General features: G+C 47.7%; 1 protein-coding gene across 6 annotated transcripts in view; it reads left to right on the forward strand.

The window, feature by feature from the left end:
• Trim2 (tripartite motif containing 2) overlaps positions 1 to 13,495 on the forward strand; it is a 141,559-nt gene that overhangs the window by 34,444 nt on the left and 93,620 nt on the right. Inside the window, exon 1 of one of the 6 annotated variants that reach the window (XM_021158169.3) lies at positions 10,386 to 10,853. The exons of the other annotated variants lie outside the window; for them this stretch is intronic. The gene's annotated coding sequence lies outside the window, so the exon portion shown is untranslated. Of the gene's footprint in view, positions 1 to 10,385; positions 10,854 to 13,495 lie in introns of those variants that run through there. 6 annotated transcript variants of the gene reach the window in all.

Raw genomic sequence — 13,495 nt, forward strand, 5'->3', positions numbered from 1 at the left:
GGGTGGGGTTGGAAGGGGCCCCTGGTTGCCCCACCCCCTCCCGCTATGATAGTTCAGAGGATACTGTGAAGTGGGGGAGTCTGCTGGAGTTTGGACAGATGTCTGCAATCTATACTTTGTGGTTCCTGGTTCTGGTTTCTGGGGCTGGCTGCCTGGGCTCCTCACCTTAGCCCATTTGGCAGTAGACACCTGTCCTAGCACAGACACCTGTCCTGGCACTTCATGAAAGTGATGACTTTAGGGAACCCTAGGGAGACTGCCCTAGAAACCACTTTAGAACCCCCCCACGCTGAGCGAGAGGACGGTCCATCCGTCCATCCATCCATCCGTCCATCTGTCCATGGCAGCTTTGATCAGTATCTGTGCCTCTGCGGAACCTGGGGGTGCATGACCTTACTGTGTGTTTGGTGTGGCTAGCGGTCTGATGAGCTGTAGGAATGAGGCTGACAGGCATGGGCCATTGTTGCTGTGTCTTGCAAGTCTCTGGCTCCTCCCAGTCGTCGGGATTGGTAGCTTACCTGGATACAGCACCTCTGAAAGTGTCGTCCTTCTGTGGAGTTAGAAGAGAATGCAAAAGCAAATTCTCAAGACAATTTGGACCAAAAGCAGCACAGCATTTAAAAGCAGTTTGCAAGCAAGGCCAGGCTCTTGAGGGAGTGGTCTGAGAACCCGGGGTGATGGGGGTGGTGTGGTGTGGTATGGGGGGACTAAGTTGCTCCTTGGAGTAGGCTGGTAAAGGAAAGAAAATGAGCCCCAGATTGCCCAGGATGGGACCAGTGCAAAAGGGAGGAGTGTGTGTCACCTGCCTTGTAGCCCCACCCTGCAAATTCTGTGTGTTGGGGGCACTGCATTCCCACACTTCTACCTGACTAGGTATTTTCCAATTTCTGAAAGCAAAGTTCCCCAAATTGCCTCACCTCAGGGGCTAACTGCAGCCCTGGTTGTCTCTTTTGCTACTGACCATCAGCTGTAAATCAGGAGTCCCAGCATCCTAAGAAGGTTTGGTGACGAGCCATGCAGCTGTCTAGCTTGGTGCTATACTTGGAACTTCTATGGCTTTTACCCTCAAATTCAGTGAGTTGTTAAAGAAGGCCTGCAGAACCCGGGGGAATGCTTTTTATGTCTGTGGCCATATCTATCATAAAGGATACAATGGGGAATATAAGCACTCTGTCACATAAAAAGATGCATGGGATAGAGATGGGGTAGGGAAGGGGTCCTCTTGACACCTCCACCTGTTCAGCAGATGTGCTGTGACTTTTGTTGTTATTGGTGGCTTTGTTTTGTTGTGTGTGGACTTCATTGCCTAGGCTTGATTGGTTAGATTACTGCCACTGGAGACTGAATCAATCTCCAGAAATGTTCTGCCTCCTGGAGGTTGGCATTGGTGCTGCAGCAGGAGAGTAGCTCTCCTGACAATCAGACCCCTTCCCAAGGCTTCTGGGATGCCCTCAGCCTTTGTATATCCCACAAGGACATAGTACCTTTTCATTTTGTACATCCCAATGGTTTCAAGAACTGTTTGCCAAGAAACAGAGAGAAGACTGGGTGTATTTGTGTGTGTGTGTGTATCTTATTCTAAACCTCATATCACACCTCTCTAAGGATTTACACTTCATTTTCATCTCTTACATATATTTGTGTAAGTTGCACAATGCCTCTGGGCACCAGTTCCCAAGTCTACAGAATTTGGTTAGTCCTAAGAGGGGACAGCCAAGGGTATGTCCTTGGGGCACAGCCCTGCCAAATTGGTGGGGTGACCCCAGAAGGATGAGGCAGAAGCTCCAGGGTATGACGCTAAGAGCAAGAGCTTTGGTGTAGACTCATCCTAGTCAACTCTTCTGTTTTATTTGTGTAATATTGGGCAAATCTTCTACTTTTCTAAAGTTTCTGACTGGACCATTGTGAGGTTTAAGTGTGTCTACAAGTAAAAAGTCTGTTGTGTACTGCTCAGCACACAGAACCCTGTGATAAACTCCTTGCCCAGCTACCAGCATTCAGTGATAGTCCTAACCACAGGCTAAGTTCACTGAGTGCTATTGAGAGATCATCTTGTGTATTTATAGATGCCTCACCTGTCCATTACAAAGCTGATGGCCTGTGACTTAGTTAAGAAATAGAGGTGAGGCATCAGGAGGAGAAAGAATTCTGGGAGAGAAGGGGGCAGGAGTAGGAGCCAGAAAAGAGTTGAGAAGGCCATGTGGATGGTTGGTACTGAGCACAGGTAACCACCCTCCTGGCAAAATGTAGGTTAAAATAATGAGTATCTTTCATTATGATCTAGTCAGAGTAGAGTCTAGCTGTATGGCCAGGGTATTTGTAAATATATTTTGAGTCTGAGTCTTATTTCTGGGAGCATGGGGCTGGGAGGCAGAACTGGCCTTAACTACAGCAGAGTGCATCCAGGCTTACCTGAAAATTCTTGAGAGAGGAACGAGTCAGTCAACTGTACAAGGTCGTGATCTAGTCCATACACCATGCTGGCTGGCAGGTGGGTAACTCTGGATGAAATGTGTCCCGTGAGCCATTGTCATCTGGTCTGTCCATGAGGCAATGTCTTTACAGTCGTTCTAATTCTTGGTCCATGGATAGACCTGGTGGATCTAGTATATACCTCAGACAGAGTTGAACTTAATCTCAGGTGTCCAGTTTCTACTGATGGTGGGGTGTCTTGGGAAGTTCCTTACTCCCTCCGGATCCCTCATGTTCCTCGTCATCACGGCGTGCCTCTCCTGGGGCTATTTGAAGATGGGAAAGATAGGAAACAGATAGATGCCTTCAGAATGCTTGTCCTGGGGTCCTTCCTGCACCTTCTTCCATTGTGATGGAACTTTCTACAATTTGTTTAGGAAATTTTCCACAAAGAACAGGTTGAAATCATTTCTGAGTGTAGAAGCCTGATCCTGCAGGGTCAGGGTAGAAGCTAGGAGCCACTGGAGGACAGAGGATCAAAAGTAAAGGCCACACCCACACCACAGAAAAGCAGTCCTTTAGAAAACCCAGCCTCAACCACCTCCTAAGATCCACAAGAGCAGTCATTTCTTCACCAGGCCCTTTCTGTAGAAAACCCTAAGAAAATTAGATCCTAAAGCCAAGGGTCTAATAAAGTGGGATCAAGAAAAATGGTGGACAGTCCCTTTTATCAAAAGAACACACGGCCTGATGACCTTTGTGCTCCTGGGACCTTCTTACCGGAGCAATGGGAGGAGTCACAATTTGGAACTATTCATAGTCCCGGTCGGAGTTTAACCTTCAAACTAGCATACATACACCTTCACCCACACTCAGTAAACAGCCTGTTTTGTCATCCAGGGACATTAAAGTGACTTAACAAAAAAGACAGAAAGCAAACCAGACACCTTCCCTGAGGAGCCCCTAGACAGCCTTTCACCTCAAGTCACACTCTGGGGGCACCTCTGCCCTCCCAGCCTTTCAAGGATCTAACTGGATCTAACTGCCACAAGGGTTTCCTCCACTCTCCACTGCAATTCCCAGCACTGTGCTTGACAAGCTGAGATGAAGGGACAGCACACCCCACAGCCAGTCCTCATACTCTTGACTCTAGAACCCACAGGGAATGGAGAAGCCATACCTGACATCACACACGCACACGCATGCACGCACACACGCACATGCACACGTGCACCTCTTGATAACAGCACAGAAGTCATCTCCAAGAATGATGGCTATTCTCTGCAGGTGGAAGACCTTGGCCCCACAAAGCCTGTCTGTAATCTTGTTACTCCCACGGGGGCCATTGCCAATGTGTGACCCTTAATATAACAGATACCCTGCCAAGAAATATCCAAGGACAGATTCTTATGGGAAGTCTCTTAACTCTCCCCTCTTCCCAGAAGAGTGGAATAGAGTTTTCTGTTTTGTTTAGTTGTATTGTGCTGGGGTGTCACACAGGATGTCCTGCATGCTAGGTCACCCTGTTCTACTAAGTCACATTCACCCACTCCCCAAACCTACAACTAAACTGAACTTTGAAGTTGTTAATTAGCTCAGAACCTTGTGTCATAAAGGCCCCTCTTGTGCTTCCCAAACTAGTTTAACTTGCCTAGTTCCCCCCCACACAATACACACACACACACACACACACACACACACACACACACACACACACACACTGATGCTGTAGGTGGCAGACAGCACTGATGCTGTAGATAAAGGAGAGCATTAATGTGCATGTGGAGTACAGAGCTGATGCTGCAGATGGAGGACAGCATTGATGCTATAGGTGGATGACAGCTGATGCTGCAGGGGGAGGACAACTGATGCTGCAGGTGGAGGACAGCATTGATGCTGCAGGGGGAGGGACAGTTGATGCTGCAGGGGGAAGACAACTGATGCTGCAGGTGGAGGACAGCATTGATGCTGCAGGGGGAGGGACAGTTGATGCTGCAGGGGGAAGACAACTGATGCTGCAGGTGGAGGACAGCATTGATGCTGCAGGGGGAGGGACAGCTGATGCTGCAGGGGGAAGACAGCATCAATGGTGCAGGTGGAGGACAGCATTGATGTTGCAGGTGGAGGACAGCTGATGCTGCAGGTGGAAGACAGCATTGATGCTGCAGCTGGAAGGCAGCTGATGCTGCAGGTGGAGGACAACATGCTGCAGGTGGAGGACAGCATTGATGCTTCAGGTGGGGACAACATTGATGCTGTAAGTAAGGGAGAGCATCAATGTGCATGTGGAGTACAGAGCTGATGCTGCAGGCAGCAGACAGCACTGATCCTGTAGGTGGAGGGAGCATACACTGACTTTTCTGCATACCATTTCTACCATAATTTTTCTTTCTTAATGAGGCACATTGAGCAATGTACAACAGTGAATTCCAAGGAGCAGTTAAAGGAGCAAGCAGTATGATAGATATTTCCACCTACAGGCAGCTTCTAGAACTTTCCATTTTATGTCTGTAGATCACAGTTAACCATGGGTTACTGAAATCAAGGGAGGTTTAAAACTGTGGTCATGGTGATTCCTGAACAGGGGCTTCAAGTAAAATGTATGTGTGGCTCTGCCTGCTCCTGAAGTCCAGTGAAGTCCTCACTATCGTCTCCCGTGGTGGTCCCCAGGTGCTGGAAATTGAATTTCCCGAGTACCCAGTTCTGCCCAGTCCTTTTTATGTATCACTGACCCTCGGGTTCTTCCTCTGGAGCCAAGGGAACAGAATGAGGGCTGTGAGCTTTATGGTTCTTGCTGAGTCTTAGAGCACAGGCTCGTCCCTGCTCACAGCTCCTTTCTTGTGTCTGTCTTTTGAACATGAAATAGCAGCCATTGGCATTTTCTTAGGAATGAAAGTTCTTTCAATCCACCCTCGGCTTAGCTAGCTGTTGTATCTCTGGATCCTTTCTGTGTTCTGGGCACACTGGGGACATAACATAAATATTAATTACTCCTGGTACATTACCAACAGAAAATGGAAAGACCCCTATAAGGCAGCAGTGACCCCAGAAGTCTCAGAAGCCCTGTTGGCTATGTGATGAGGACAGATAGTGACAAGACATTAAAAAGCAGCTGTCTTCCCACACTCAGCACTTGCAATAAACCAAGGGTGTCATTGTCTGAGCTGTCACTGAGGCTGGGAGAAAGCTGAGAGTGGGGCAGGGGCAGGCATCCCTGCTTTCCACATGGGCGTTCTGAGAATACTGGGCCCTGGTGGGAGCCTCCTTTTCTACTTATAGTTGGCCACACCAACTATGGGCTCAGAGCTGTACACAGATCTAGTGCCACCCCAAACTTCTGGGTGTGTTTTTTGAGGGCAGGGTCCTTGAGGAAGGAAGAGCAAGTGATAGTTAGAGGACCTGAAGTCAGTAGCAGGGTAAGCAGAAGGGCTGGTGACCCAGCAACCCTCATCCTCTAAAAATCGAGGTTAGTGGGTTAGAAGGGCATCTCAGTCTCCAATAGTCTACAAGCTACTTGTAAGTCCATCTCTGTAGCGACCACGTCCAGCTGTGTCCTCAGCCCCACCTAGTGTGCTAGGAGTAAAGTAATACAGGAGGCACTGGTCCTTTCTTTCGAAAGTTATCACTGTACATCTTTCCCTTTTGTGGATGTAAATTTATCTCTCCTGTTCTCTCCCTTTTAATGTTTAAAAAAAAAAAGTCCACAGTGAGTAGCAGGAGGAGGGGTCTGGCAAGAAGAGTTGGGGAGGCAACTGGGGATTAAAACTCCTGCAGCCCTTTTCTTACACGTTGCCTCATTGGGTGCTTTTGCTTGGGGATTGGTTCTTCCCCCACTTTCTGGTAAGTGGAGCTATACACTCTGATGCTGCCTGTGAATCACCTGTCCCGCCCCATCACGTGGTGATTGTAGTATCCAGGCCCAGGCTGGTATCTATTGTGTGTTCTGTTAACTAAAAGGGAACTTGGATTTTGTTCTGGCTTTCTCTACAATCAATGTTTGGATTAAGGTTAGGATGTAGACTTGGGGAAAGAAAAGAAAGGCCGCAGCAGGCTCAGGAGGAACTAACATCACAAAAGGTGTGTGAGCTGAAACCGAAGGAGGCAGATGAAGGAGGCAGAGTTTAATCATGTAGCATAGGAGGAAGTCAGGGTCAAAGGCCACTGCTAAAAACGAGTCAGTGGTCTTTGAGGATTTGAGCCATACATGATGTCACTAAAACATCACCTGGCTTTTCCTCCAATCTTCCAACAGATGACTTCTTTGAGTACTAGAACTTTCCCTCCCTCTCTCCATCAAGGCTTTCTCACTCTCCAGAGAATGGACAGGCTGGGAGTAGAGATCACTAATGGAGCACTTGCTCCAAAAGCTCAAGGCTCCCGGTTTAATTCCAGCGCATACAGATACATACACAGTCATGCATACACACTCATGCATACACACATACACACATGTATACATACACTTATGCATACACACATGTATACATATACTCATGTATACACACATGCATATACACATGCATGCACACTCATAATTCATACAGACTCTCTGATGCATACACACATGCACACACATACATATACACATGCACTCATGCACACACACACACACACACACGTGCACACACACATTTCCCGTGAGTCCTTAGAACAATTGCAGTGCCTCTTTTATGGAAAGACTCATAGTTAACTGTGTACTTTGACTCCCGCCCCCATTAGTCATCTGACTCATGATACAGGAAACAGTGTTGTCTCCTTCTGTGCCAAGATGTTGTACACAGCCTGTGTGCACAGCAAACACTGGCTACCCCTGAGGCAAAAGAAAAGGTACAGGCTCTTTCCAGCTGTTTTATGCACTAGTCTTTCTGTTAATCTGACATTTTAGATACCGGGCAGATGTAAGCAGGTGAAATTAAAGCCGCCTGTGAGGAAGCAGGCCCCAGTTCCTGAGCAGTGGTGTCAGCAAGCTGATCTACCAAAGAACACCAGCAGGAAAGTTTCACCTTGACCTTGCCATAGCCTTGTAATGCCAGTCCCTGCCAAGGTTCTCAGAACATCCCTTCCCACTTCACAAGCTTCCTCAATGATTCCCAAAAGAATTTCACCCTTCTGGTCATGAATTGAATACTAGAGAGTCCCCCCTAGGAGGTCAGCTAACCCTCCGATGATGGCTTTTGGAATAAAGAACTCCACAAGTATTGTTTTGGAGTAAGGTGTAAGATTGAAGAGCTGGACTCAGTAGCACATGTCTGAGTCCCAGCTACTCGGGAGGTGCAGGAGGATTGCTTGAGCCAGGGTGGGTTGGAGACAAGACTGGACAATATAGCAATTCCTACCCACCTCCCCACCCTAATTCCAAATGAAAAGCTGTGTGAGGAGAGTTAGGGCTGCACCTCATGGTAGGGCACCTGCCTAGTGTGTACAAGACCCTGGCTTCTATTGACAGCCCCGTGAGATAACATGGAAAGTCTTAGAGAAACAGAGACCAGAACTAAATTCTACCTCCTATGTGTTTGTTGTTTTCTAACCTGTGTCAAAGCTTTGTGGATCATATTGAAGATGATCCAAAGGTCACAGTGGCATCTATCTCACAACAACGGCCCAACGGGCGTTGGCACTAAGACAGAAGGGTAGCATGGGGAAGGAGGAGTCTAGAAGAAGAGGGGCAGCTGTTGTCCTTCAGACTTGGCATCAGGACTAAGTAAGTAGAATTAAACAGGGAGACTCTCAAACCTGTGCTGTGTGTGTGTTCATGGCAGCCGCTGGCACTTTGAGCCTCTGCCCACGTATTACGTCGTATGTGATAGATTCATATAGAATAGAAACACTTTAGGGGAACAAAAAAATAAATGTTCCCAGGAAGTGTTAAATAGAAGACATGATCAGACAAGTTGGTGTGTGTGTGTGTGTGTGTGTGTATGAAATTTAATAAAACCCTCTTGTATTTTCTGATCCTCTTTCTCACCGTTTGCACCCAAGGTGCTGCCTGCTCGCCCACAGTGGCTTTTCTCCTCTCTGTCTTCTGATGTGACTCTGCTCACAGTGGGCGAATCTTAAGAGTTCGATTGTTTTCCCCAAATTCCTACATTGAAGCCTTAACCCGTGCCCCCATACTTCAGAACGGGACATTTTTATGGGAAGAAGGTGATTTCCCATTACAAGATAGAAGTAAAGTGCCGTTAGATCTTAGACTTCTCAAAATGTCCGTATGTTGGAGGCTTGTCCCCCTAGCCTCACCCCAGTCTGCAATACTACTGTCAAGTGCAGGAGTGTGTAGCTGGGCCTGGTAGAACAGAGTTCGCTTGTCAGCCCCTGCCCTTGAAGGGAATTTTGGAAGCACAGTCTGAACGTGCCACTCTCCTAGTTTCCTGACCACCATCGGTGAATCAGTTTCCTTTGTCATGTTCCCAACATCATGTTTCTGAAACAGAACCAAGAGAAACCTTCCCTCATTTTAAATTGATTATTTTAAGCATCTTGATATCGTGACAGAAAACTGACTGACACCTGAGGACAGATGTAATTAGTGAAGTGCAGTAATTCTGGAGTATGGTGGGCCCCTAACCTAATATGGCTAGCGTTTTACTAAAAGAGGCGGACATCTGGTCACAGAGACTCACAAGGAGAGAGCCAGGGAAAATAAGTGCTTACAATGCCACGAGCCAAGGAACCAGTGGTCCTTCCTGGAGTAAGCCCCTCCCATCACACTGGCTGCAGGCTCCCAGGCTGTGAGGCAATTTATTTCTGTTATTTAATCTCCTCACTTCCAGGTACTTTGTTTTGACAGATGCAACACACCAATACAAACCGTTTTTTCTCTACTCTGTATTTACCTTCGCCGTCTAACCACACACCTGCCCGACCTGTCTTGCTTAACCAGAAGGTCCCAAATACCTTAGAAATCTGTGTGGCTGATTTGTATTCTGTGACCTCATTCTGAACCCAACTCCTGACTTCCCTGGGTCGTCCTCTTTCATTTTCTTCTACTTGTCCTGCTACAGGAGGCAGACAGGAGGCAGACAGGAGGCTATGACCTCTGTAAGGATACTTTTGCCCCACCCCTGTACTGGGCATTATATTTTAGCCTCTCTCTTGTTGTCTTTGGAGTCTTTCCCCTTCATTTCAAACTCACCTCCACCCCCTTTCGAGGTTGGAGTAGCCTTGTGAAATTATCTTTCTGCGGTGGAAATCTTATTACATCACTTGCCAGCTCCAAATCTCTCAGAGGGTCCCTTTAGTTTCTAGTCAGATGCCAAGGTCACAGTTTACCCACGATGACAAGCACGGTGACCTAACTTCTTTGCCATCCACCATAGAGCATCTATCTGTCCTCATTGCTCCTGCTCTGCACCTAAAGCCACATTCAGGATCAGCTAGTGCCCAGCCTCTTTGTTCTAGAGCCTGCAGAAGCCCAAAATTTAAAAGGTTTGTCCGGGAGGTGGCGGCAGGTGGGGGGTTGGGGGTGGGGAGCTGTCTTTGGACTCTAGACTGATTGAAAATCCCCATCTGTGCTCTCCCCAACCCCACCCTGTGTTTCTTTGACAGTAATTTTTCAGGGTTGGGAACTGGTAAGTCTCCCTAGCATAACCCGCCCAACACAGTAGAGCACTTGAGAGAGCCGCTCAGCGACTGTTGAAAGCACTCCAAAGTGAGGAAGGGACAGGGGAGGGGTGGGGGGCGGAGAAAGCAGCAATTTTGCCCAGCTGTTTGGGAGAATGAAAAATCAATTTGCAAAGACAGCACTTCCTCGTCCTTTTCAGCGCTGACTGTATCATAACTGACTCGTGAATTGGAATTAAAGCAAAGCTTTTCCCCTTTTCACGGTCAGCAGTGTGTGCTTTCAATACCTAACGCCCGGCGGTGGAGGCAGGCTGCGTCGAGCTCGCTCAGCCCGGTACAGCTGAAGTCACTTCCCCTGCAGGGACAGAGCGTGCTTTCGTGGGGTGGGCGGGCGGGTGGGTGTGTGTGAGAGAGAGAGTTTTCCGCAGTAGACCTGAAAACCCAGCCAGCCGCGGATTGGCGCATCCCGGCTGCGGCCGCCCGAGTCATCCGAATCGTTCTGGAACTGGGCACCAACTTGCGTGTTTGTCCGCGGCTCTTTGTGCGCGGATCAGCTGTACCGTGGGCTCTGGCATCTAATCCAGGATTTGCCTCTGCGCGAGGCTTATGGAAAGCAGATGTCTCGCCGCTCTGGGACTGAGCACAGAATGGAAGTGACCCAGAGAGGAGCTGTTTGGTACAGACGACACGGAGGGAAGGCCCCGGCGCGGCCCGCGAGGCCAGCTCCGCTCCTCGCGTCTGTCCTCTCTGCCGAGCCCGCCGCTCAGATCGCGTCCCGCGAGCGAGCCGTGTGACCGTGAGACCGCGTGGGGCGGGAGCCGGGACACCGGGGTCCGGGGCCGCCAGAGATCCGGGTGCGAACAGCAGCCGCAAGGGTCGCGGTAAGTGTCCCTGGGGGTGGGTGCGTGAGGGGCGCGGGCGGCTTTTCGGTGCTGTCAGCCCGCCAGCACTGTTCCCAGAATCTCACGGACCCTCTGCAGACCCTGACCTGCAAGGAACGCTTGCAAAGTCATTTGACCCTGGAGTAGAAAGCTACTCTATAATCTTAAAGCTTGGAAAGGCGTCCTCCCCCTCCCCCCCCCACTACACTCCCTTCCTATTTCTTTTTCTTTCAAAAACAAAAACAAAAAATGTTCTTTCTCTTAGAAGGGACTACTCAGCTAGATTCCCGTCCGATTAGTTTTCACGCTCACCCTCTGGCCAAGCTCACGCTGCACTTCTGGTTTATTAAAGGGCGGAGATGTTGCCTTTCGGGGCTTTTTGATTGATGTTGAAAAAACTGCATGCTGCTGTCAAGATGTAAAGGATTGGGGGTGGGGAGGAAGCTTGTTTCAAAAATACTTGTCAGATGCAAAGCATTCCGCGAACCCCAGACCTTTTCCCATTTGTAATCTAATCGATTCCAGGGAGCAACTGACTTATTTTCTGCAACTCCTTATTCGAATTAGGGCACAGATAGCGTTAGATTCAAATGCTTTTTAATTCTAGTGTGTGGGGTGGCTGGGTGAGGGGAGAGACGTGTTTATTTATTTTGAGATTCTGGGGAATAAATGTCCAGCTGAACTGATAAGTTACGGCCCAACCTCTCAAATGCTTTTTAGATAGTACATTTAACAGCATTTGAAGTCGCGAGCTTCTAAAGATTAGGCTAGACGCTAGGATATACATAAGAGGTTGTTCTTGTGACAGTTTGCATATCTATGCCCCGCCCCCCGCCCCTCGGCGCCCCCCCCCCCACCGCGCCGCTCAGGGTTGGTTTGTTTGTTTTTCCTTCTAAGATGGAGCTTAACCTTCACATCTGTATTCTTGAACTATAGTTATAAACTCAGTACAGCATAACAAGTATTTCCAGATTCCTTCCTGGGGGCGGGAGTTACTGTCCTGGATTGTATATGACCTCCAGTTCCAGATTTCCACTCCATTTCACCCTTAGCAGAGCCAGCACAGGCGGGCGCCTCAACGCCAAGCAACAGAAGAGCAGGGGTGATTCAGAGCACTCGGCCCACCACGGACTTGACCCAAGACAGAAAATATTTTATAGACTTTTTATGACATGCACTACATTCCCGTCCTGTTCAAACATATGCTCATATAATGATTAAAGATCAATTAGAAAGAGGCAGGCCCTGCCTCCCTTTCCCCTTGGGTAAATACAGTCTCCCCTTTCTTCCCTCCCTCATTTACAGAATTCTATTTCACTCAGTTACCATGACCTCATTTTGGATTGTGGCACGCATGGGGCCATCAGCTGTCATTATCAATGTTTGTTTTGGTGAAAATGTGCCCTGTCAGTATTTTCTGAGAACGTTTACCCAAACCTTACCTTCATTTTCCTAGAAAACTCTTCATGTATATGAATTGTACTGTCTGTCAAAAAAACAAACGGGGCATCCATATCTTTAATTATTCTTATATCATCCCTGTTACTGGTGGCTTGTGTGGATTCTTATTTGGTGAGATTGTAGTTTCTATTTTATACTGAAATACAGGTAGAGGGAACTTCTCATAGGACACTAAATATAAATAAATGGGTTTGAAAGTATGGCCATTAACATCGAATGTTCTGGCCTTTTCTTTGGTCTCTTGACTCTTCAGGAAGAACTAATGGTTACCATGCAGTTCAAGAGTGGTCTGTTTAGAGGTCAAGCTACAGTAATTTACTGCTCTCCAAATTCATCACTGTGAGAATGTGGCTCATTCAGTGGAGATAACCCAAGGAGGTAATATTACAGTTTCCAAAAAAGCATTGGAAAGGCTCCCACAGCTAAGATCCAGTCAGCGGCAGGGACTACCTTGTTACTGACATTCCTTATTCAGTGAGGCCCATCATGGTCTCGTGTCCCTTTTGGTTTGTCCTTACTCCCTAAACAGCCAGCAAAACTGTGATTCAAAACTGCATAGGTGTTACAATCCGAGATGACTTAAAATGGGCAGGGAATAGGCGTAGGTTATGAGCAAAAGAATGTAGTTTTGTACAAGCACTTAGTTATATGCAGAGTTTAATGTCTACGGGGGGGGTGAGGATGCCCTTGAACCAACCCCTTCAGATGCCAAGGAATTGCCCTATTTCTTATACTCTTATATATTAGACTTGAAAACTGGATGGTGAGTTAGCAAGTCTTTTTTAAAAAAAATAAAATATGCATTTATTTGTATGCATTTTATGTGCATTGGTGTTTGGCCTGCTTGTATGTTGTGTGAGGGTGTTGGGTATCATGGAACAGACAGTGGTGAGCTGCCACGTGGGTCCTGGGAATTGAACCTGGGTTCTCTGAAAGAATAGCCAGTTTTGTTTTTTTTTTAAGTACTAAGCCATCTCTCCAGTCCCTAGCTAGCAAGTCTTTAAAAAGAAAACCCCACAAGTTATCAGTGAGTTCAAAGCATTAAGTTCTCTGGAAAAAGAGACGCTTAAGTCTGATCATATGGAGAGTGTTTGATCTTATACTCAAAAGAACTGACAACTGCAGACTGTGAGGTAAATAGAAAACTAAGGGGGATCAATATGGCGACACCAAGCCAATAC

The sequence above is a fragment of the Mus caroli genome, unplaced genomic scaffold (genome assembly GCF_978045245.1).
Source record: "Mus caroli unplaced genomic scaffold, Mus_caroli_1 scaffold_3, whole genome shotgun sequence".
Lineage (NCBI taxonomy): Eukaryota > Metazoa > Chordata > Mammalia > Rodentia > Muridae > Mus > Mus caroli.